Raw genomic sequence first — 24361 nt, 5'->3', positions numbered from 1 at the left:
GGATTGATCCTTCTACTTTTGTACGAGGACATGCAGCACTAGCATGTAAAAGAGTGCGAGGGAGACACACATATGATGTAATCGGCAATGAAATCGAGCAAGTACATTCGGCTTATGGACTGAACTCTAAAGTGACAGCCACCGTGACAGACAACGGGTCCAATTTTATCAAAGCTTTTAGAATGTTCCAAAAATCAGACTGATGAGGAATCCGAAGAAGATGAAGAGGTGACATTTACTGATGTTGAGCAGACCCTCTCCACAGAATCAGAAGGACAGTTTTCTCTCCCTCCACACTTAAGGTGTGCATCACACACACTGAACTTAATTTTTCATGATGTCGAGAAATGGCTTCAAGCAAATGAGTCAAAATTCATCTACCGAAGTGCAACTTCAAAGTGTTCTGCAATGTGGACAAAAGCAAACCGTTCTTCTGTTGCTTCAGAGTTAGTAGATAATTTTTTCAAGAAAAAACTCAGTGCCTATTTCAACACGATGGAATTCATTTCACGATGCCCTGTCCAGGATCACTGACATTCCCCTTACTGAATTAAATACTGTCTGCACTCAGTTTGGAATCAAATGCTTCACTGATCGGGAGTATCTGTTCCTAAAGGAGTATTGCATCGTGTTGAAGCCACTCACTGTTGCGCTAGACATATTGCAAGGAGAAGAGAACTGCTATTTTGGAATCCTTCTTCCAACTCTGGAGATTCTAATGTCCAGGACGCTGGCACTGCGGGACGAGCTTAAGCTGACAGCATCTCTCCCTGATGTCATTGTTAAGGTAATCTAATATATATATATATATATATTATACATATATAGTACAAATTGCTAGATTCTGACCTTACCCTAAAATACATTTTTGTTTTATTTATCATGCTCTTATGTGAAGTGTCTGAAGAAGTGTCTGATGTATTTTTGTCTCATAGGCGATCAAGGTGCGCTTTTCCTCAATGATGGACAATAAAGAAGCTCTCCTGGCTGCAGTCACTTTGCCTAAATTTAAGTTACGCTGGATCAGAGAAGAAGAGAAAAAAGGCATGGTTAGGGCAATGCTTACTACAGAGTGCCATGGGTTGTCTCTTGAAGACCAACAACATGCTCAAGAGCACAAGAAACCTGCAGACTCCACTGATGACTTTTTTTCATTTGAGGAGGACGACTGTACCTACTCTGCTGAAACAGAGGTGATGGAATATTTGAAATCTGCTGGGTCTGAGCTGGGTGTTCTTAGCCAGTTTCCCAGGATTAAGGCCATTTCACTGAGGCACAACACAGCCACACCATCAAGCGCACCAGTCGAAAGGCTTTTTAGCCTGGGCAATCTTGTGCTTACGCCCAGAAGGAACAGACTGTCAAGTGAACGCTTTGAGAGACTTACATTAATGAGATACAACCACTTTTTCAAAAACAAAGCAGCTAAGTAGTACAAAAAGTTTTTTGGAAAACATATGGGTGCATACAGTATGCATGAAATATGGTGCTCATTGGTTTGAGGAAGTTTCAGAGGAATTCTGTTTAACTAAAGGTTGCAGTTAACTTCACTTTGTTGAAACACATGACATGATTACATACATTATGTATGAATATGGTACTCATTGCTTTGAAAGTAAGTTTCATGTTTCATGTTAACATTTCTTAAGTTAAGCTTTTTTGTTATTCAGATATGTTGAAGAATAATATTTTTTTGTTATTTTGTTATGTGTTTCTTACCTGAAGAAGGTTACATTTCTTACTAAAAGATTTATTATTATAGAATGTTTTTTTATAGAATGTAATAAAGATGATTCAGAAAGGTAAAAGGCTAAACTATTTCATGTTTGACTCATATGTTTTTTTTATTATTATTTATTATTTAAAGAATTTAATTTCTATTGTTTGTCCACTGAAAGTTTATAGGGATTTTAAGAAGTATTTAGTTAAATTACTTATTGAGTAATTAAGTTACTTTTCAGACACAGTAATTAGATAAGTATTTTAAATACAACATTGATTAAGTAATTAGTAATTAGTTACTTTTTTAAAGTAACTTACCCAACACTGGTCACGAGACATACATTGCTTGAATAACAATTAAAAGAACATCCCCATCAGTTCTCTTAACTCAAATAAGCATGACAAAATTCGTGACTATCATGTCCAGTTTTGCTGCTGTTAAATAAGCCGAGAGTGAAGCGGAATTAGCTAGTAATTACGTTACGTTGTTACAGTGTACAGTAGTTGACTGACTGTCCTTTTAACTTTTGACAATGAGACTGAAGTATTTCTTTAATAGTGTGGCAGTTATAGCAGTGAGACGTATCATCTCTCCTTAGCCTGTTATATTGAAAATGTATGTTTTACAATTTGCAGTATGACTTTATCCATTGCTAAATTATGGCTCATCATAGACTAGCTAACCACAAAGCTAGCTAATGCCACTATCAGTGGAAGACCGCTAACGTTAACATTAATGAGCTTGGAAACCACAACAAACTTATTCTTCCTAAAAAAAAGTAATGATTACTGTATTTATAACTAGCATATCTCTAGTTACAGTCCCTGCATTGTAAAATGTAAGTTAGACATTTGCAAGGAGTGAACATTTAGACATAGAGAAAAAGTATCAAACGTAGTTTGTGCATAAAAGTTCTATTGCTTGTGCTATTCAAAGTTATATTTATGAAGCTTACCAAGTCTTTTAAAACTGGTAACTTTGATTTGGTTGTTGTTGTTTTTGTGTTTTTGTTCAAAGGACTTTACGTTTCATATCTTAAGTTTGTATTTTTATACATTTTATTTATCAGAACTTTAATATATTTTGATGTTCCTCTGTTCTGTTGTTACAATAAAAGAAACAAGTTTATTATTATCATATTATGTTAGTTAAAACTCATAAATAACTACAAATAACTAATGTTAGGGAAATCTGTTAATGTTTTGTTGCGCGTTTCTGAAATTTAAATATATATATGTGTGTGTGTGTGTATCCGTATCGGCCTTCAAAATCCTTTATCGGTCGGGCTCTAGAAAAAATGCACAATATTTTCACCAAACATTGATGCATAGTTACTTTTTATGTCATAAATTGAACTAAGGCAGTTAATAAAAACATTATTATGGCACTCTGAAAAAGTTTAGGCACCCTAAGAGTTTCAAAGTCTCAGATTCTTTTTACAAGGTTTTAGACCTTAATCAACTCATTAGATCTAATGCACGGCAACAGCTGTCATTAGTAAGTGTCAGCTGGTGCCAATTTTCAAAGCTTTACAAATACTCTGACTCCTCAAACCTTGTGCACACACTTGTGGACATTCAACAACCATGGGTTCCTCTAAGCAGCTGTGTAAGACTCTGAAAATGAAAGTTATTGATGCCCACAATGGAGGAGAAGGCTACGAGAAGATAGCAAAGCGTTGTCAGCTTGCAGTTTCCACAGTAAGAGATCTAATTAAGAGATGGCAGTTCAGCCTGATGCGTTTTGGAAACAAGTCCTGTGGACTGATGAAGTTAAAATAGAAGTCTTTGGCCACAATCAGCAAAGACATGTTTTTAGAAAAAAAGGAGCAGCATTTCATGAAAAGAACACCTTGCCAACTATTAAGCATGGGGGTGGATCTGTCGTGCTTTGGGATTGTGTTGCAGCCAGTGGCACAGGAAACATTGCACGGGTAGAGGGAAGAATGGATTCCACTAAATACCAGCAAATTCTGGAAGCAAACATCACACCATCTGTAAAAAAGCTGAAGCTGAAAAGAGGATGGCTTCTACAACAGGACAATGATCCTAAACATACCTCGAAATCCACCATGGACTACCTCAAGAAACGCAAGCTGAAGGTTTTGGAATGGCCATCACAGTCCCCTGATTTAAACATCATTGAAAATTTGTGGGTAGATCTTTAAAGAGCTGTGCATGCAAGACGACCAAATAATATTACAAAACTAGAAGCCTTTTGCAAGGAAGAATGGGAGAAAATCCCAAGTAGAAGAATTGAAAGACTTTTAGTGGGCTATAGCATTTTGCAAGCTGTGATATCTGCCAGAGGAGGTGTTACTAAGTATTGATTATGTAGGGCGCCCAAACTTTTGCAGAGTGCCACAATCATGTTTTTATTTTTTATCTTTGTTCAATTTATGACATAAAAAGTAACTATGCATCAGTGTTTGCTGAATATATTGTGCATTTTTTCCATTTCCTACAGACTGTGTTTACATCTTTTCCATTAAAATATGACCAAAATATGTTATTTATCGAGGGGTGCCCAAACTTTTGCATACTACTGTACTTCTGCATGGCAACCAGGCATATGAACAATTTCAGTTCAGTATTGTAAAGCTTTTGGATATGTTACAGATAATTTAACACCTTGTCAATTTCATCCTGTTCACAGAATAGAGAGGATGTGGAGAGATGTCTATGAGCATGTTCTAGACCTCTTCTACCAGATATTTGTTTCACTGGAAGATCAGGGAACACTAAATCCAGACAATGAAGTCCATCTTTACACACTGCACCAGATCTTCCTTCCTCAAATACCGAAACATCTCGACTCTTTCAGAGCTGCTTGGAACTGTCAATCACCCCAACAACTATGGACAAGATACAGAGAGCCAGCCCCTGTGATGGAGCCTGTAGAGGTTACATTAAGTTTCAACATTTGAACACCATTATTAAAATTAATCTATATTTCATTTTAAGTATCACCTGCAGGTGTATTTATTTACCTTGTGTAATGACATCTGAAACCACTATTAAATCAGTAATTAAGGTTATCCTTCATTCAGTTGATGGAAAACTATGGATTTTACTGGAATGGGCCTCACAATCACCATGAAGACACCGTGTCAGTCCCAGAGACTCAGCTGAGCTCACAGATGAAAAGGTTACTACTTTGCCAGTTCCTGGAGTATCTTTAACAGATGCTATTGGATCATACAACCCCAATTCCAATAAAGTTGGGATATTGTGCAAATTGTAGATAAAAACAGAATGCAATGATATGGAAATCTCATAAACCCATATTTATTCATAACAAAACATAGAAAACACATCAAATGTTTAATCTGAGAAAATGTATCATTTTAAGGAAAAGATAAGGTAATTTTGAATGTCATGGCAGCAACACGTCTCAAAAAAGTTGGGACAAGGCCATGTTTACCACTGGGTGGCATCCCCTCTTCTTTTAACAACAGTCTGTAAACATCTGGTGACTGAGAAGATCAGTTGCTTGAGTTTTGGGAGAGTAATGTTGTCCCATTCTTGTCAGATACAGGATTCTAGTTGCTCAACTGTCCTAGGTCTTCTGTGTTGTAATTTTAATTTTATGATGTGCCAAATGTTCTCAATGAGTGAAAGATCTGGACCACTGGCAGGCTAGTTCAGTACCCGGACCCTTCTTCTACAAATCCATTATGTTGTAATTGATGCAGTTTGTGGTTTGGCAATGTCATGTTGGAAAATGGAAGGTCTTCCCTGAAAGAGATGTCGTCTGGATAGCAGCATATGTTTCTCTAGAACCTGGATATACATTTCAGCATTGATGGTGCCTTTCCAGATATGCAAGCTGCCCATGCCATATACACTAATGCACCCCCATACATCAGAGATGCTGGCTTTTGAACTGAGCACCGATAACACACATTATTAGATTTAATAACAGAACAGTTTTCCACTTAGCCACAGTCCATTCTAAATGAGCTTTGGCCCAGAGAAGATGTCAGCGCTTCTGGATCATGTTCAAATACAGCTTCTTCTTTGAATGATAGTTTTAACTGGCATCTTTGGATGGCATGGCAAATTGTGTTCACTGATAACGTTTTCTGGAAATATTCCATAGCCCATTTAGTGATTTCCATTGCAGAATCATGCCTATTTGTGAGGCAGTGCTGCCTAAGGGCCCGAAGATCATGGGCATCCAGTAGACTTGTAGTCAAGACCGCCTAAACCAAGACCAAGACACTACCAAGACCAGAGGGTATCGAGACCGAAAAAAAAGACCCTTAACTTTTGTGTGCTGTTGAGGACTGACATGATGGGCACTGACTGGTCCCAAAGTCATCTGACAAAACAGCTAACACCTCCAACAACTGTCTAAAGGATGGGAAATATGTAACTGATTTCAATTATACTTAATTTGTAGATGAAATTGTAACATCAAATTGAAGATACACAATTATAAACTTGAAATTGCATCATGTCCCATTGTAGTAGTACTAGCCAAATGACACTGTATGATATCAATGTCCCTGAAATGGATTAGGCCTGTTAAGTCAACACAACATGATATGCAGATGTTAAAAGTCAATGGTCACATTTATTTAGTTAAACAACACCAGTTTAAGTAAAATACTGTATTAAAACAATATAAAGACATGCGCACACGTCACATGAATCAAATGCAAACTACAAATACTATATACCAATACCAACTACACATCAAATTGTGCATTAATAAGAATAAGGACAAGTGCTTAAAAGATTCTGACATCTTGATGTCTGCAGTGGCTTAGACATTTAACTAGGGCTGGACGATTTATCGATTTCAAATCGAAATCACGATTTGAAACAACGCGATTAGCAAGTCCCAAAAATTGCGATTTAGGATATATGTTATACAGCACGTCGGACCCAGGATTCAAAACTGCTGTGAGAAAAGTTTTACAAATTCATGCCGTGCTCCCTGTGTGACGTGCTTCTTGCGTGCTAGTCATGCTCACCAATCAGAAGTGGCCCAAGAAGGCGTATAGGCCCACAAACAGCAAACACGTGAAACCCAAGAAAAATGTTACATTCGCGGTGCGGAAAAATACTGGTTCCGCTACTGAGCTAAAAGTGAATTGCCTTCCTATTACATGGTCCGAGATTGTTTCAGAAAGGTCCTATCATCAATAGAACTGGCGAACTCCTTTTAAACACCAGCTGCAATATTTTTCAGCGTATCAAACTTTGGTTTTTGTTAATAGACAATAGCATTAGTATACTGCTAACCAATCAAAACAACGAGACAGTCAGTAATTCTCACAGCAGCAGAGTCGGTGACCTCCAAAAAAGCCGTAAAATCCACAATACAGTTGTGTTTATGTCATATGTGTCACGGTCGGAGAGGCAGACAGACAAGGATCCAGAAATGCGGGGATAAACGTGCTTTAATAGACATCGCGGAGAACAAGTACAGGGAGCTGTCAGCTCTGCAATGGAAGGTGGGATGAGGTCCGCTCCCCGGGGAGCCCAGGAGGAGGCGACCGGACAGGCGGTTCCAATGACGGCGAGCCGGGAGAGTGGTCGAGGTCCAGATGCTAGGGTCGAAATCCGAAGGGTCAGTCCAATACACGTACACGGGACAGGGGAACAGAAGGGCTGGTCAACTCGGGAAGCCGGGCTCAGCAAGACGGAAGGTTCAAGGATGGGAGCTGGGCTGAGGAGGTAAGGAACAGGAGTTAAGGGTCGCACACGAGGAGAACAGGTAGGTAGCGGGAGCAAAGGGAGACAGAAGACAGAGAAGTGCTTGGTATGGCCGATCATGAGCTCAATACTTCGCAAGTGACCAGCGATCGGTTTTGCCCATAAGTATCGGGGTTAATTGGTCCTTGGGTGAGTGCCCCCTGCTGGGTCCGCCCCTGTGGGCGTGACAATATGTTTTTGTGCTTATTAAATTTAAGTGTTTCCAACACAACAGTAATAAAATAAAAGTCTTGCTTTAACATAAGTACTTAAAAGAATAGATTGCTTTAAGCGCTATTACAGTTGGGTATGGGCACGCGGTCTTATTTAGAAAACAGACAATTTACAAAAAGAGACGCATATAATGTTTAATCATTCGTTTTGTATTTGTACGAGTAACAATTAAAGCAAAGGAATGATAAGCTGCTTCAGTCGAAAACTGCATTTTACTTCTCATTTAAAATAAAATGCAGGGTTGGCAACTTTGGTGAGCTGCATGGAGTGAGATTTTCTGTTCTGCACATACATTTACATGTATATAAGTTTTATTACCTTGTAAATAGTCTGTAGGGTTTGCAAACTGCAGTAACGTTTTTGATGCAACTAATTTTAAGTTCAGAATGGAATATAGATTTGCCGTAAGATTTATTGCGTGAGTCTGAAAGAGTTTGCAACCATGAACACATACATTTTTTGTTTCACCTGAATTGATTTGTATAGAAAATAACTGTATACAGTTGTCAAAAAGCGAAAACGAAAAGCAAAAACTTGAAATAAACCAATAAACGACTTCTATTTATTCAACATTTTATAAAATGCATACTACGTTTAAAAATTTCCAGCTTTACGGTTTCAGGACAGAACAGCCACTCTGTTATGAACATTACGGGTTTTTGAGTGTTATTAGTGTTAATAACAGCATTTAACAACACAATAGCGCAAACACAAGGGCTGCATAGCCTACACCGAAGTAGTTCTTGCTTTTTCATTGGTGTGGGAAAAGGCGGTTCTAGTGTTATTAGGAGGGTAATAAGCGTTACCTACGAGATCGCTATTTTTATTATAATAATAAGTATAATATAATAATTACAATAACAATAATATAAACATTATTTTCATCATTATTTTATTTAACTTGACATCACATCTTTAAATTCTCATCCTTGCATTAAAACATGGACCAATTAATACTGACCGATGGTATCTTGTGCTGCGTCATGTTTTAAAATTACTACACACTGAATATTGAACTGAAGCTTGACAAAAAAATGAAATCGCAAATCAAATCATAATCGCAATTTCTGTCAGAAAAATAGCGATTCAATATTTTCCCCAAATCGTGCAGCCCTACATTTAACTAGTGCTACACTTATTTTGCGCGTATAACGCGTATTTTGATTGGATGAGCGTCAATGTCTGAATCACAACAAAATGCATGTATGTCATTGATTGGACGAAATAATAATAATGTTGCATTATGGAACGTTACATTGTGTGTCGGATACCAAATCTCCACTATGTCGATCTGAGACAGCAAGACCGAGACAGTGAGACCAAGACAAGACCGAGGGATCCGAGACCAAGACAAGACCAAGACCATAGACCGTCGAGACTGTGACAAGAGCAAGACAGCGTAAAAGTGGTCACGAGACATCCAACTCTAGCATTCAGAATACTTGTCCCTTACACACAGAGATTTCTCCAGATTCTCTGAATCTTTTGATTATATTATGTACTGTAGATGATGATATTTTTTACCTCTTTGCAATTTTACACTGAGGAATTTTTTTCCTGAAATTGCTCCACTATTTGTCAATGCAGTATTAGGGGGATTGCTGATCCTCTGTCCATCTTTACTTCTGAAAGACACTGCAACTCTAAGATGCTCTTTTTATACCCAGTCATGTTACTGACCTGTTGCCAATTGACCTACTTTTTGCAAATTGTTCCTCCAGCTGTTGGGTTTTTGTACCACTAACTTTTCCAGCCTCCTATTGCCCCCATCCCAATTTTTTTGAGACGTTTTGCTGTCATGAAATTCAAAATGAGCCAATATTTTCAAAATATTCACTAAATATCAAAATGTCTCACTTTAAACAATTTACATGTTTTATATGTTCTGTTGTGAATAACATATCAGTTTATGAGATTTCTATGTCATTGCATTCTGTTATTTACAATTTACCCTACGTCCCAACTTCATTGGAATTGGGGTTGTACTTTGAGACAGTGCAAGTTTTGTCCAGAATTATAGGACACTGACATCCCACCCATGCTGAAACATTTTTTTAATTGACTGCTACTCCTCCACTCTCCTCTCTTACCTCCTTCTGATGAGTCATAATTCTCCACCACTTAGTGCCTGGACATTGAAGTAAGAAAATGTAAACTTTAGCATAGATGTACCATATCTAATCCCCACCATTATCTATTTGGTAAATGTTTAAATTAGTAATATTTCAAGCATGGTTAAAATTGTTTTAGGATTAATTTTTTAGTTTTTGTGACAATAACAACAATTTTAAAAATGTAACTTGTTTTATTAAACCTCTAGCACAAGAGATAGTTTAAGAATTTACACTGGAAAACAATTTATGAATGTAATAAAGCAAGGTTGCAAAGGCAGGAAATATTGTAGCTAAGGTTAACAGTAGGATAAACTTACAATTAAGAGCAATGAACAAATTAAGAATGAAAACCCAGCAAAGTACAAATAGATTAAAACTGCTGCTGCATTGAGGGGGAAAAAACCCTCAATTCAAATGGACCTGGTCTACTGGATAGAACACACCTTTCTGAAATACTTAAACAAATCCAAATCCAGTGTGTGAACTATTTATGGCAGAAAAGTGCTTCCTCAAAGTCTTTGTAAGTTCTGAAATGAGCTGGCAGCTTCAGTGTTTCAAAGCATGTGACAGATGTGGGAAGGGCTGCCCCGGAAAACTCCACTCTGAGCTCAGGAGGGGGCATCTCCCAGCTAACCCAGAATCTCAACACTTGGGCCAGTGTATCTGATGATGCTACACTGCATGGTAAAAGAAATACTCTACAGTCATGGTAAATGTTAACATGAACCAAATGTCAACAATTTCATAAAATTAACTTTACAAGTAAATTAATAGATCAGGGTTCTTGCAGGTTTCAGTAAGTTAAATTTAAGACCTTTTTAAGACCTTTTAAGACCATTATGAGTAAAATTTAAGACCAACACAATACATTACTAGAAACATTCGAATGATACCAGAAATTCTCATATTTTATTTCACTCATATCCTTAGCCCAACATCCACATATCATATGTGTTTACAAAGTGCTTTTTAATAAGTTCACATGTGTTTAAAGCATGTGGGAGTGGTATTTTAAGGCTTAAACTATAAAAAGTTGATGTATAGGGTCTTTCTATATCGCGGATTTTCACCTATCGCTGATGGGTCTGGAACGTAACTTCCGCGATAGGCGGGGGATCCAGACCCATCAGCGATAGGTGAAAATCCGCGATATAGAAAGACCATATACATAAACTTTTTTTATAGTTTAAGCCTTAAAATATATAGTGATCCCCCACCTATCGCGGAAGTTACGTTCCAGACCCATCAGCGATAGGTGAAAATCCGCGATATAGAAAGACCATATACATAAACTTTTTTTATAGTTTAAGCCTTAAAATATATATTGATCCCCGCCTATCGCAGAAGTTACGTTCCAGACCCATCAGCGATCGGTCTTTGACAGTTGATGTCACACTCGCTAAAGTCGCAGTGTATTCTGGGTCGAATCGCCATTTTGCAGGTATATAACTCAAGAGCAAGCGTTTGCATCCGCCTTTATCCTTCGAAAGATGGGATACTCGTGCTGTGTGAAAGGCTGTCATACTAAATCACAAGGCAGAAAGGTGGACCACAACATAAGATTTTTTCGGATTCCCACTTGGAAAAAAGGATATGGACGGCAGGTAGAGGAGGTGTTAAATTATTCCATGTATTATTATTTATTATGCATTTGTAAGGCTGTCTACATGATTACAGTTAACTTCATCATATAATTACTAATAACTTAACTTGAACATAAGAACATAAGAAATTTATTGAAGTAGCCATTTGGCTGCATCCAGACCTGTTAGAATCTAATATGCCTGGACCATGTCCCCCCTTAGTCTAATTTGTTCGAGATGTCTGTACAGATTTGTTTGCAACTTGATTACAAGTTAGCGTACCTTTGCAGTGACGATTGTGTTGTCGCAGTCCTGCGTTCGAAATGTGAACAGATCCTACACCCAGCCATTGATGAAATGTCCGTGGGCTTCAAGAGATTTATAGTTCTTGAACTGTTCATATGTGTAAGCGCTGATACCATAAACCAAGGTAGTTTGTTATATCCAGAGATGAAATTAGAGGCAACAATGTCGCGTCGGAATTCCATTTTTTAATGTGAGATCATATGGATCTACACTCACCTAAAGGATTATTAGGAACACCTGTTCAATTTCTCATTAATGCAATTATCTAACCAACCAATCACATGGCAGTTGCTTCAATGCATTTAGGGGTGTGGTCCTGGTCAAGACAATCTCCTGAACTCCAAACTGAATGTCAGAATGGGAAAGAAAGGTGATTTAAGCATTTTTGAGCATGGCATGGTTGTTGGTGCCAGACGGGCCGGTCTGAGTATTTCACAATCTGCTCAGTTACTGGGATTTTCACGCACAACCATTTCTAGGGTTTACAAAGAATGGTGTGAAAAGGGAAAAACATCCAGTATGCGGCAGTCCTGTGGGCGAAAATGCCTTGTTGATGCTAGAGGTCAGAGGAGAATGGGCCGACTGATTCAAGCTGATAGAAGAGCAACTTTGACTGAAATAACCACTCGTTACAACCGAGGTATACAGCAAAGCATTTGTGAAGCCTTGAGGCGGATGGGCTACAACAGCAGAAGACCCCACCGGGTACCACTCATCTCCACTACAAATAGGAAAAAGAGGCTACAATTTGCACGAGCTCACCAAAATTGGACAGTTGAAGACTGGAAAAATGTTGCCTGGTCTGATGAGTCTCGATTTCTGTTGAGACATTCAAATGGTCAGAATTTGAATTAAACAGAATGAGAACATGGATCCATCATGCCTTGTTACCACTGTGCAGGCTGGTGGTGGTGGTGTAATGGTGTGGGGTATGTTTTCTTGGCACACTTTAGGCCCCTTAGTGCCAATTGGGCATCGTTTAAATGCCACGGCCTACCTGAGCATTGTTTCTGACCATGTCCATCCCTTTATGACCACCATGTACCCATCCTCTAATGGCTACTTCCAGCAGGATAATGCACCATGTCACAAAGCTCGAATCATTTCAAATTGGTTTCTTGGACATGACAATGAGTTCACTGTACTAAAATGGCCCCCACAGTCACCAGATCTCAACCCAATAGAGCATCTTTGGGATGTGGTGGAATGGGAGCTTCGTGCCCTGGATGTGCATCCCACAAATCTCCATCAACTGCCAGATGCTATCCTATCAATATGGGCCAACATTTCTAAAGAATGCTTTCAGCACCTTGTTGAATCAATGCCGCATAGAATTAAGGCAGTTCTGAAGGCGAAAGGGGGTCAAACACCGTATTAGTATGGTGTTCCTAATAATCCTTTAGGTGAGTGTATATTGCTGATTGTTGACAATTTAGCCAAATACTGATCCCTGGCGTCCTTCGTAAGTTTTTCTCTGTAAGGAATTTTCTCGTTCTGCTTTTTCTTCTCCATTCTTCCTAGTGTTTGCGTCCGCGAATACCTTCAAAATGGCGAATGGGGGCGTGTCAGACAGTGCAGACACGTGACTGACAAAGACCGATAGGTGAAAATCCGCGATATAGAAAGACCATATGCATAAACTAGAATTGCAATTCTGTGTTATTAATAATCGTATATCAGAACTGTAATACGCAATACACCTTATATATGCCATGAGGTAACAAACTGTGTTTAATAAAAGCTGGATGGAAAAAAAAAAACATTGGACACGACATCAGGAATCAAATGTTTATTTTTTTCCAGATAAGAGATACAGGTACCAGCCTAAAAAAACTAAAGAAACCAATAAAAACATTGTGATATACTGTAATTTAAAACCTCTAACTGTTTGATTTTTAGCTGTACGTTTACTGAGTCACGCCTTTCTGCGGAGAAGCAGCACAAACGCCGTGAGATCGGGTGAACGAGGGATTATTAGAAGGGAGACAAAACAGGAACGTCGAAGAAGCGCAAGACGGACGTCAATGACCGGACTGCGGAAAACATACCTAACGCAGACTTACATTAGACTAATGAAAACAACTAGAAACTAATGCGTTCACTTGAGAAAAAAATTATTCTGCTCTGTTTTTCTGAATTAACGAGATAGTTTTCATGTAAAAAAAAAAAAAACGCTGTTTTTCTGAATTAACGAGATACGGTTTTCATGTAGAAAAAAATACGCTGTTATTCTGAATTAACGAGATACGGTTTTCATGTAAAAAAAAAATATATATATATAGGCCTATGCATTGTCTGTTTTTCTGAATTAACCTCAAAAACTCATTTTGCCTACTTTAGAGCTCAATTTCACTGCAACAATATCACACCTTAGATTAATACAGTTTTATTTTGGTCTGGGTTAGAAACACTGGGAAATACTCGCAGCTTTAAGTAACATAGATGGCATTGTTATTAGTTTGTCGACTTTGCGCAGGTTTTGCGGTCGTTCAGAGGAAAAGCCCATTCTGATCTGCAGAACATTGCAGTGTTTCTCCAGGATCAGTTGGAACAGTATGGCATGCTTCATGGATACAAGATGATGCATCTGAAATGCATTCAGGCTGGCCATGTGGTGACTCAAGAGACAATCAGACCATGTATTTTTTAAATGAAAACTGTACCTGTGTCTGCACTGTGACACGCCCCCATTCGCCATTTTGAATGTATCGCGGATGTAAACACATTTGGTTAACAAACTTAATGTTTCATATTCAGTGTTTTTTTCTCTACAAAAATGTAACGTTTTAAGGAATTTTCAGTAATACTGTAAGTTACTAATTTTCATTACCAAAACACATCAGCCATTTAGGTGTTTAAGAATGGAAAAAGAACACCACATAAATGTCATTGGACATAACTTTATTGGTAATGTTTAAAATAAAATATAAGCTGCAAGCAGGACACAGGCTCGGTATATACAACGAGTTTATACAGATCCTTCCAGGCATCATGTAAAACGTTAGAAACCGTACTTGCAAATGTTTCTATACTTAAACCATAGTTGGGCATTGGTTTTACAGGGCACAGCACACAGTGACAACCTTATCCAGCATTGCGGCTTATAATCCATGCACGCGAATATACATATACATGCACTGATACACGTATCATTACAGTTTTGCTGCTTACTTCCCAGCAAACATGCCCCTTTGGGGCCCGTGTGGGGCCACTGCGGGCAGCCCGCTGTGGGCCCCATTACCGGCGTGAAATGCGGGGCACGTGTGGGCCCCACACTGTGGGGCCCTTGTGGGGCCATTGTGGGCTGCCCACACTAAGCAAAGTGGGCCCCATTGGAGCCCATTGTGGGCCCACACTATGCCCACACTTTGGGCCAGCCTACACATACATGCCCTGCATTTTTTGGCCTGCTGGATGCTCCCCTGTGGGCATACTGTGGGCACACTGTGGGGTGTACTGTAGGCACATTGGGCATACTGTGGCCGAACTGTGGGCACACTGAACACACGTGGGTAATTGTACTGCGGACACATTGGGCATACTGTGGGCAAACTGTGGGCACACTGTGGAGACATTGGGAGGGAGGAAAGCTGTGAAGCCACAGTGCTCCAGTGTCCCCGTGGGCATGCTCTGTGGGTCTTTAAGAAATAACTAAATTAGTTTGGTCCTATACTGGCAGTATACCAGAACATTATTAAAGTGTATGCAGAATATTTGCACTTATTGATAGTAGCAGTAATAAACTACAAGTAATATGTTTCAAACACATCTGTTCACAGACAGGTTAAAAGAAGAAAACATTGAAAATTGAATACAAAACTGAGTATGTGGATTGAGTACAAAATATTTTTTTATTAAACATAACAATGAGCACATAACATTACATACATACATTATCTATATTAAATTAATCCTCTCAGTGTCCTTTTGCTCCTTCCTCCATCCCGGTCTCTAGCATTCCGCAGCCATGTTTTAATGTTCTGATGTTTAGTTCAGTTGTTATATTGACTGCGCTGTCATTAAAAGAAACACATGAACACCATGAATCCTGTCAGTGTCCGTCTGCCCCCCCCCCCCACTGTATGTAGATGTTATACGTATGACTAACACTACACATAAAAAATAAAAAGATAATGTGAAAGAAATTCATAACTATTTACTGGTGAGACGAACTGCTTGTGCGGAGATGCATGATTACAGTTTTGTTTAATTTTAGAAAGTGTCTTTCTTAAAAAAATTTACCTGAACATATATACTTAAGGTAGCCTAAATCATTACCACTGCGCATCAATATAGATGTGTATATATAAAGGAATGTTTAATACTTTACCTTATATTTAAGTATAACCTATATTTAGCCAATCAAGCGGATACGCGTTGAACTGACAAGAACGGAGCAATTTAACATTCATTGTGGTTTTCAACAACTCAAAATGCGGTTAAACTGAATGCGGCTAAACATGTATATTAATGTAACATTTTACTCACAGGGAGTACCTTTAAATCGTCCTATCAAGGGATGACCAATAATTGTTTTAATTAGCTTTCGCTGTCGCTGTCGTTTTTCTCCTAACGGTCTTTCCGATTCGAAACGCCTGTCTCGAGATCGCGAGCTTCCCGCTGCACTCAAACGCCCAGCGCGTGTCCCCAATCCATCCATCCATCTTCTGTACCCGTGTGTCTTACTCAGGATCGCTGGGGGTTCGGAGCCTATCGCAGAAGCTACGGCACAGGGAAGGGAATGTACGTGTCCCCAGTGACCACACAAAATAAATGGCAGGGCCAGAACACTCTCTATGACGGGATTGTTTTCTAACCCACAGCCAAAATGAGACACACAGCTTTAGATGACAACAATAATAATAATAATAATAATAATAATAACAAAAACTATTATTATTATTATTAATAATAATAATAATAACCATCATCATCATCAATTAATTAATAATGACCATCAACAACAATAATAATTATTGATGTTGCTGTTGACAATAATGAATTATTAATAATTAATTTCATTAATCACTAATAATAATTAAATGCTATGGTACGTGACTGTGTGCAGTTCTAATTAGAAAGGGGCTGTCAGACAAAACTGCTGCAGGCCCTCCATGGGCTTACTCACTAAGGGCCTGTGCGAGTTTTCTGTGGGCAAGCCCAACTGTGGGCTTGCCCACAGAAATCCCATATGGGGGCCCCAAAGGGCAAAACTGCTGGGCCCAGCATGGGCTTGCCCAAAGGGGGCCTGTGTGGGTTTACTGTGGGCCAGCCCAACTGTGGGCATGCCCACAGAAATCCCACATTGGGGCCCCAAAGGGCAAAACTGCTGCGGGCCCAGCGTGGGCTAACCCGCATAGGCCCCACGTGGGATTAGTGTGGGTTTGCCCTGCCCACACTTGCCCACAGTAAACCCACACCTGCCCATACGGGGCCCAAATGGGCATGTTTGCTGGGTTGTCTTTAAAAAGCATTCACTCTGTAACACTACTTTAACACAAGCATATTAATCGATTTCTGCTGCCCTCCGTAGTGAGGCTAGCTTGCTAGCGTAGATTAACCAATGTGAAAATATCCACTGTAGAAGACAAAAAATGCATATTGAGTAATATTACTCAAACAAAAAAAAACATCTTAGTTACCTTTATGAAAATACCGAGAGCAAACACGCATGAAGGGAGATATCATGTTGAAAGTGATCTCCTTCCGGGGTGAGGGTAAAATGCGGATTCCGCCGGACATAAACAAAAGAGCCTTGGAGGAGCTCAGCAATGCGATTCACGTCCCGTTAGCTGCAGACACACCTTGAACACACCCCGTGATTAGGTAACATCGTATGGGTTTCTTTCTATGCCACGTGATCTGTTTACGCGGCGTGCGTCATTTGCGACACGTCTGTTTATAAACATAAAATCCATTGTTTGTAAACAGTCCGCCTTTCACTACGAAACACAATGTACTTAAAATGTGCTTAACTCTACCTTAATTTACCCCTGAAAACACACCAAACCCCTTAATTTGAATTAAGTGGGCGTTAATTTGTGAAACAGACCTCTTAATTTTACCTTAAAATTAGATTTAAGACATGACTGTGAAATCCCTTAATCTTAAATTTAAGGTGTTAATTCAGGGTGTTGTATTACTAAGGGGTAATTAAGGACACTATTAAGTAGAGTTAATTCTTAAAGTGTGAAACTATGCTTGTAAAGATTCAGGTGTAATACTCCAAGTTTCATATTTCATATTTTTGTGCTGACATTAAGTGTCATAATAAAGGTTATTTATATGGTTTATAATCTAAACTGATATGCATAATTATGAACTTTGATACAGTGCCAAATGGAGATTATTGTAAAATTACTGAAATATTGTATTAGAGTTATTTCTTTAAAAATAATGTCTTACTAGTCACTGGGTATAAAAGTTAGTAAATTGGGAAGGTTATATTTACACTACTTCACTTAGAAACCATTTTTAGTGCCATTTTTCCATCTACCAAGTGCTCCGCATATGTACAACTTTTGCAGCATTCTGTGTGTAAATAAATAGAAAGTAAACATTGAAGTATTATAAATACAACATCTGACACAAAATTGTCAGAGTGCAAAATTCTCCAAATTCAATGAATAGTTGATTTCATTCAGCAATGAAACTATAATTTTCATCTTTTAAATGTCTGATTTTTCATGTAAATTTTATATGTCTGCATGCATTTCATATTATGTAGTAAATGTTCATTCATAAAACCTGAGTGTCCTTTGAAGGTCATCACCATTTTCTTAGATTTTTTCTGAAATTTTTATTGCACATTTGATTTTGCAAAATAACACTGACTTCCAGCTTTAGACAGATGACAAATTGATTAAATGGTTAAGAACAGATGCTATTTGACTACAACCAATCATAATTAGGTGCTGATAACTGTAATTTTCCATCAACAATTCTTAAGTATACAGTGTACTATGAACAGTGTAATTGTCAGGTCCGGTGCACGAACGGGTAGCGGGGAAGGAGATTCGGGAGACGTGAATCCAAAAACGAGGTTTTATTTATAGAACGTGGAGCAGCACAAGACAAACGTCAATGACAGACCTGGGGAAACAGACTTGAACGCAGACTGAAATACACAAGATAAGCCGAAATAACAGGAAACAGGTGATCACAATTGGGGCAGTACAAGTGGTTAATGAGGGGGCGTGGCACACACGAGGATCGTACGAGCAGGTCATGACAGTAATATATACAAAGCAGTAACAAATTCAAACATGACAAAATTGAAAATGAGCACATATTTGACTGCATACTGTACTTATATTTTCGAAACATTAGACAGTTAACCTATTTACAGACATGTGACTCCAGCCACTGTGGCTTCCCAGGGACAGGCACATTCAGGAAATAAATTTTGTCATCCTCAAATGCTACGAACAAAGGTGCTGACAATGATGACATTTGGATAAAATCCTGTCCCACCTTTTCCCTTTTGCAGAAGTACATGTGTACTTCTTCATCAATTTCTGGAGTTGGGAAAATGTCTACCACAGCAAATGTGTTATTTGTGTGTGCTACAAAATACTGAATTTCACCAAATGTTGCCTCTGAAACCTGCACATAGCAAGATTTCTTATTATATTTGGCCTTGTGCCGTGCTGCAGAGAACAGTAGAGGCTGATTGTGGCCCTTCTTCTGCACTCGGAAGGTCTTGTGGCACACCATGATTTCCATCTTCTCATTGCTGTCTGGCAGAAATTTGGTCAAGAGCATTAACTGATTTGGACTTGGATGTTGTTTTGTCCAGGTCTGGGTATTCAGGGATAGTCCATGATGATCCTCATTATGGACTGTTTCTGAACTGTAGGCAAACAATGTAAAGTCCAGGACCTAAAAATGAAAATAGATTTTTCCTACGTTTGTGCATATTCACATTTTTCCCAGTTACACCAAGCTACAATTTCATGGCTTGTAAAGTTGTACAGTGATTTGTCTGGTACACTATGGTGCTGAAAAAACACTAAGAGGGTTTACTACTAAGGCAACACTCACTATTATGAGTATATCTGTACTTTAAATTAATTAGGAATAAAATTGTTTCTGCTAAATGAGCAAATGCATGAATAAAGCATGTTTTTCATATACTAGAATTATAACCTTAAGCTTACATATGACCTTCTTGCAAATACAAATACATATAATTTACCTGGTAAGTCCGCATTATTGTACTCGCCATGTCACGCTTATTGAGTGCACGCCTCACAACCCAGCTGTTTGCTCTCTCAAATGGAAACATCCATGTAGACACAAGAGGTCCATTCTCTCTTACTTATTGGGGCAGGTGTAGTAGGAGGTGGGTCGTGATGTTCTATTGTTAAAACACAAAAGACACAAAACACAAAAATTAAATGGCAAAATAGAGTAATATGACAATGACAAATAGGACCTTAGTACAACTAACAATATTAATATTATATCATATTGTTCAAAGCATTGTATTCACCTGAAATGAAAGAGGCCAATCCCTCTCCATGAGGGCACAAGCTAAAGGTACAATTTCATCAAGATTCTCGAGGTCCACTTCAGTAAATGATTCAGCATAGCAACACTGAATCGCTTTCTGCCACATGAAAAGGCTATGCCGCTGTTGTTGCTCAAGCATTCCTTTCAGGCACCATTGGAAAACCCCAGAAATCTGAAACTGAAAAGCAAGAAAAAGAAAACACTCCATAAAATGTTACTACAATTTACAACATGTTTTTGCCTTGGTAGCATCAATATTCTACATACAGTAGTTTTAAATTCAGTGTTGGCAGAGACATATCAAACCGCAAGAAACAGAAAAAATGAGGTTATAAAATGTAAGAATTATGTTGCGTAAGTTACATACCTCATGGATAGCCGATGTGTTGGGCAGATTCTGGGAGAAGACTGGTCCAGCATTGAAACTCGACCCCACTGGAGCAATGACACCAGTTGCTCTTAGATTTGCCTCCTTAAGCTCCCTTTCTGTAAGAGCAAACCTTTGAGGTGGAATTACCTGGTGGACATGGTCTGCCATCTGCCAAGAACTAATAACCTTCTTTGAATCACACAGGAAGTCCTTGAGATGGGAGAATGACTGTTTGATGACATGCATACCATCTGGGTGCGATTGTCTGACCTCATTGTGATATGGCAGAGACTGCATTGGATATGGACCAAATACTCCTTCTTCTTTGGCTAACTGTGCCCTTTCAAGTTTCGTGGGTGCATTTTGATATTTAGCCCTTTGGAATACCCTCTCTTCATAGGTAGTGTTTCCAGGATGCTCTCTGGATTCTGACAGCATTGCAATCATCCCACATCTTGGATTGCACTCAGTGGTTGGGAACAGCTCCTCTTGAGATCGCAAAGGATGTGCTGTCTCCAAAAATCTCCGATTTCCAGGAAAGACTGTTTTCCCAAGGCACCTGCATTTGAATCCTTGTAATTTGCACCAAGGACATGCCCTTAGCCCCATTGGTCCAACGCAATGTAGCAGTTTGCATCTGCCCATGAAATCTGTAATGAACCGTACTATTGCCACACGTAGAGGAAAATATTCATGATGGAAGGCATCATATGTAAGTCTGCCATTTGAGGAGTGAAGCTCTTGCACTAGCACTTCCATATATGGGTCAAGGCTTGGAGGCTCTTTTTTTCCCTCTCCTTCTATTACCCCACACAACATCAGATGTCCCATTTCATTCCGCATACACGTGGGCAAATTGAAAATCTTTATGTACATGGGCCAGATGCTACACTCTTTCCCAATTGTTTTACAAGGATTTACTCCATCAGTTGCAAAACCAATTGCAATTCCTCTCTGGTCACCCTGAAACATTCCCCCAGGAGAAAACCACCTCCGCCACTCACATGTGTTTTGTATATCTATGATTACTTCAGGTTCTTCCAAACAGTGTGATTGTAGAAGTTCAGCTATTTTGGGGCTTGAATACAACCTAACTATACGAGGGATTACTGGCAGATAGCTGAATGTTTTTATTGGTAAATTCCGATCATTCAGTCGTTTGTTGCCACAAGCTGGACACTGTGCAAGGCATTTATCTTCATCCCTGAAGTAAACATAGTCACCCTTTGGGCAGACATAGTAGACAGAGAGGGGTATGAGGAAGGGATTAATGACTGAAATCATTTCACTATATGAGGAGGGCATCTTATTACCCACTGGCAACAAGAATGATTGCTCTGTGGCCAAAACTGAATTGAGTGCAGCCTTTGACATTCCAGGGTGCTCTACGAATGTCTTGAGGTGGCGACATACAGCTTGGAGGACAGTGGTACTGGATCCTTCATAAATGTTTGTTTTGTATGACCAGTGAGATGTTATAAGACTACAGTCATATGATGGGGTCACCTGGAAACAGTTTGAGGTGGAGCTCTGGGAGAAGTCTTCTGAGGTAAACTCCTGGGAGAGTTCTATTGAGTTGGCTACCTGAGAGACTTCTTCTGAAGTAGATACTGGGGAGAGCTCTTGTGAAATGGACACTTGGAAGACCTCTTTAGAACCAGACTCATGCGTGACCTCTTCAGAGTAACATGACTTAGAAACTTCTCCAGACAAAGACATGTGGAAATCCTGTTCAGACACTTGATTGGTAACTTCAGGGATGGAATCCTGTGAGTAAACCTCTTCTTCAGATGTTGAATGCTCCTCTGAGGATTCAGAATACTAGAAAAACATTAAACGAAAAAAAAAAGTGTTACACACAAATTCATTCCTTAATGTTGCAGATTTTTGCTGTTGTTAATGTTTAATTGATATTGGTAAATGTTATAATTTGGAAAATTATAGTTTTGCTAATTTTCTGTTTTTGATCAATATCTGGGTAGAATTTCCAAAAAGAGAAAAAAATCTAGCAAAAACTGGAAAGAGAAGAGACACAGGATCGGGGAAAGAGGACTTTAATCGGGAGAGGTATACAAGGCAAAACAGGACTTCAAACAACGCTAAGACGTTAATGACAGAACTGGGGATACATACTGAGATGTGGACTTAAATACACAGGACTTAATAAAACAACAAGAAACAGCTGATAACATCGGGGTTTCACATGAGGTTAACGAGGGGGGCGTGGTTAACGAGGGGGCGTGGCACACAGGAGGATCGTCCAAGCCGGGCGTGACAATACTTACTTGATGTATTGTAAAGCGCATCTCATGTAGAACAGAAATGTAGTTAGCCAAGGATACAATCTGAAGATAAAAAGCAGCATGAATGCTTCTGTTTGTGTGATGCATGGCCAAAATGAAAAGTGTAAAAACTTATAAGAACATTTTTTTATCTTAGTAAAATCACAGATAAATTAGACTGTACGGATGAATCAGGTCATAAACCTACCTTTCTATTCTCTTTTTTAAAGTGAGCCTTTATTGTCCTGAAAAAATACATTCTTTTTCCTCCACAGACAGAACAAACACACTGGAGTCTTGACTTCTGGTGTCTCCTGTAAATTAAAATGTTTTTGTGGTCACATTTATGGCAATGTAGCTACTTAAAATTTAATTATATTAAATTTTTAATTATATTAATTATATTTTTGGAGATGTAGTGGCAAAAGTGGTAGTGCAATTTTGTGCAGGGTTTTCATTTTACAGAAATTGCTTGTAAGAGTAAATATATTAATTGGTTGTAGTTGTTATTATAGTATGTCCCCAACCATCACCTGGAATCATTTGCAGGTATCTCCAGATTTTAAAACCACCAGCTGGGATTCATACAGCTGTGGTCAGTTACAGATGTCATTACAGATGCTTTGTGGAACTGATCCGCCACAAAATTAAGAAATTTTTTGAAAAATTAAGATCCTAAGTCTTTTATTTCCTTTTGAGGAACTTGTTGGTCTTCTTCAAACCATATGTCAGTTGGACGTTTAAAATGAATAACAAAATAACATTTAAATCTGAGTTTAAAGTGGGGAAATTGGTTAACCAAAAATTCATGTTTACTAAAAACTAATATCAAGATCATGTTCAACATAAACAATAACATGGATATTGACTTGTATTAATTGTATTTTAGTACATTTAGTGGAAATAGAAAATTCATTCTTACCGTCGTTTTAATTTTGATGAGTCCATTTTTGGAGAGTGTCTTGCTTGTCTTACTGATGCAGACACAAAAGTACATAAGTCTTACATAAGTCTTGCAGAATCTCTAAGGTATCTGCTCCACAGCAACCGCAGTACCAATCAGTACCACTTTACAGATTTTATTGGTTGGCATCTGTGTCGTGATTAGTTGGAGATATTGTGCTATAGCAACAGCAGTAATATCTCCAACCAATCAAATCCCTTTGTGCCAACCAATGAAATCTGGTTATGCAAGAAGCAGCCAATCAACGTCTACGGAAATATACGGAGTAAGCCAGAAATGTTAAGTGTTGCTATCAGAAACAGCACCAAAGACACCAATAGGAATTAGACCCGCCCACTCAATCCTTCGTCAAAGCGGCGATGACACGAAGAGACGATGGAGAGGTATGTTCACTCATTTCCACGGTCCACTAAAAATTACAGAAAAACAAAACCAAGAATTTGAATTGTCTATAACTATCAATATATGGCCATAGTTTATGAATTAAGATATGAAGTTTACTTACATGGAGCTACATGCTAAAGTTAATTAGCAACCCTGACTTACTTGAATTAGTAAATCTCTGT

General features: G+C 38.7%; 1 long non-coding RNA gene across 1 annotated transcript; it reads right to left on the bottom strand.

Annotated features, from left to right (window-relative positions):
* Positions 1-15497: 15497 nt before the first annotated feature.
* On the bottom strand, positions 15498-16315 carry LOC140587532 (uncharacterized). Its single transcript, XR_011989198.1, has 2 exons — positions 16154-16315; positions 15498-15678 (listed from the first exon to the last, which is right to left on the bottom strand). It is a non-coding gene; the product is annotated as an uncharacterized lncRNA (long non-coding RNA).
* Between the last annotated feature and the right edge of the window lie 8046 nt (positions 16316-24361).

Source organism: Paramormyrops kingsleyae, unplaced genomic scaffold (genome assembly GCF_048594095.1).
Source record: "Paramormyrops kingsleyae isolate MSU_618 unplaced genomic scaffold, PKINGS_0.4 ups319, whole genome shotgun sequence".
Lineage (NCBI taxonomy): Eukaryota > Metazoa > Chordata > Actinopteri > Osteoglossiformes > Mormyridae > Paramormyrops > Paramormyrops kingsleyae.
The sequence above is the reverse complement of the archived record's forward strand: the minus strand, read 5'-3'. Positions and strand labels throughout refer to the sequence as shown.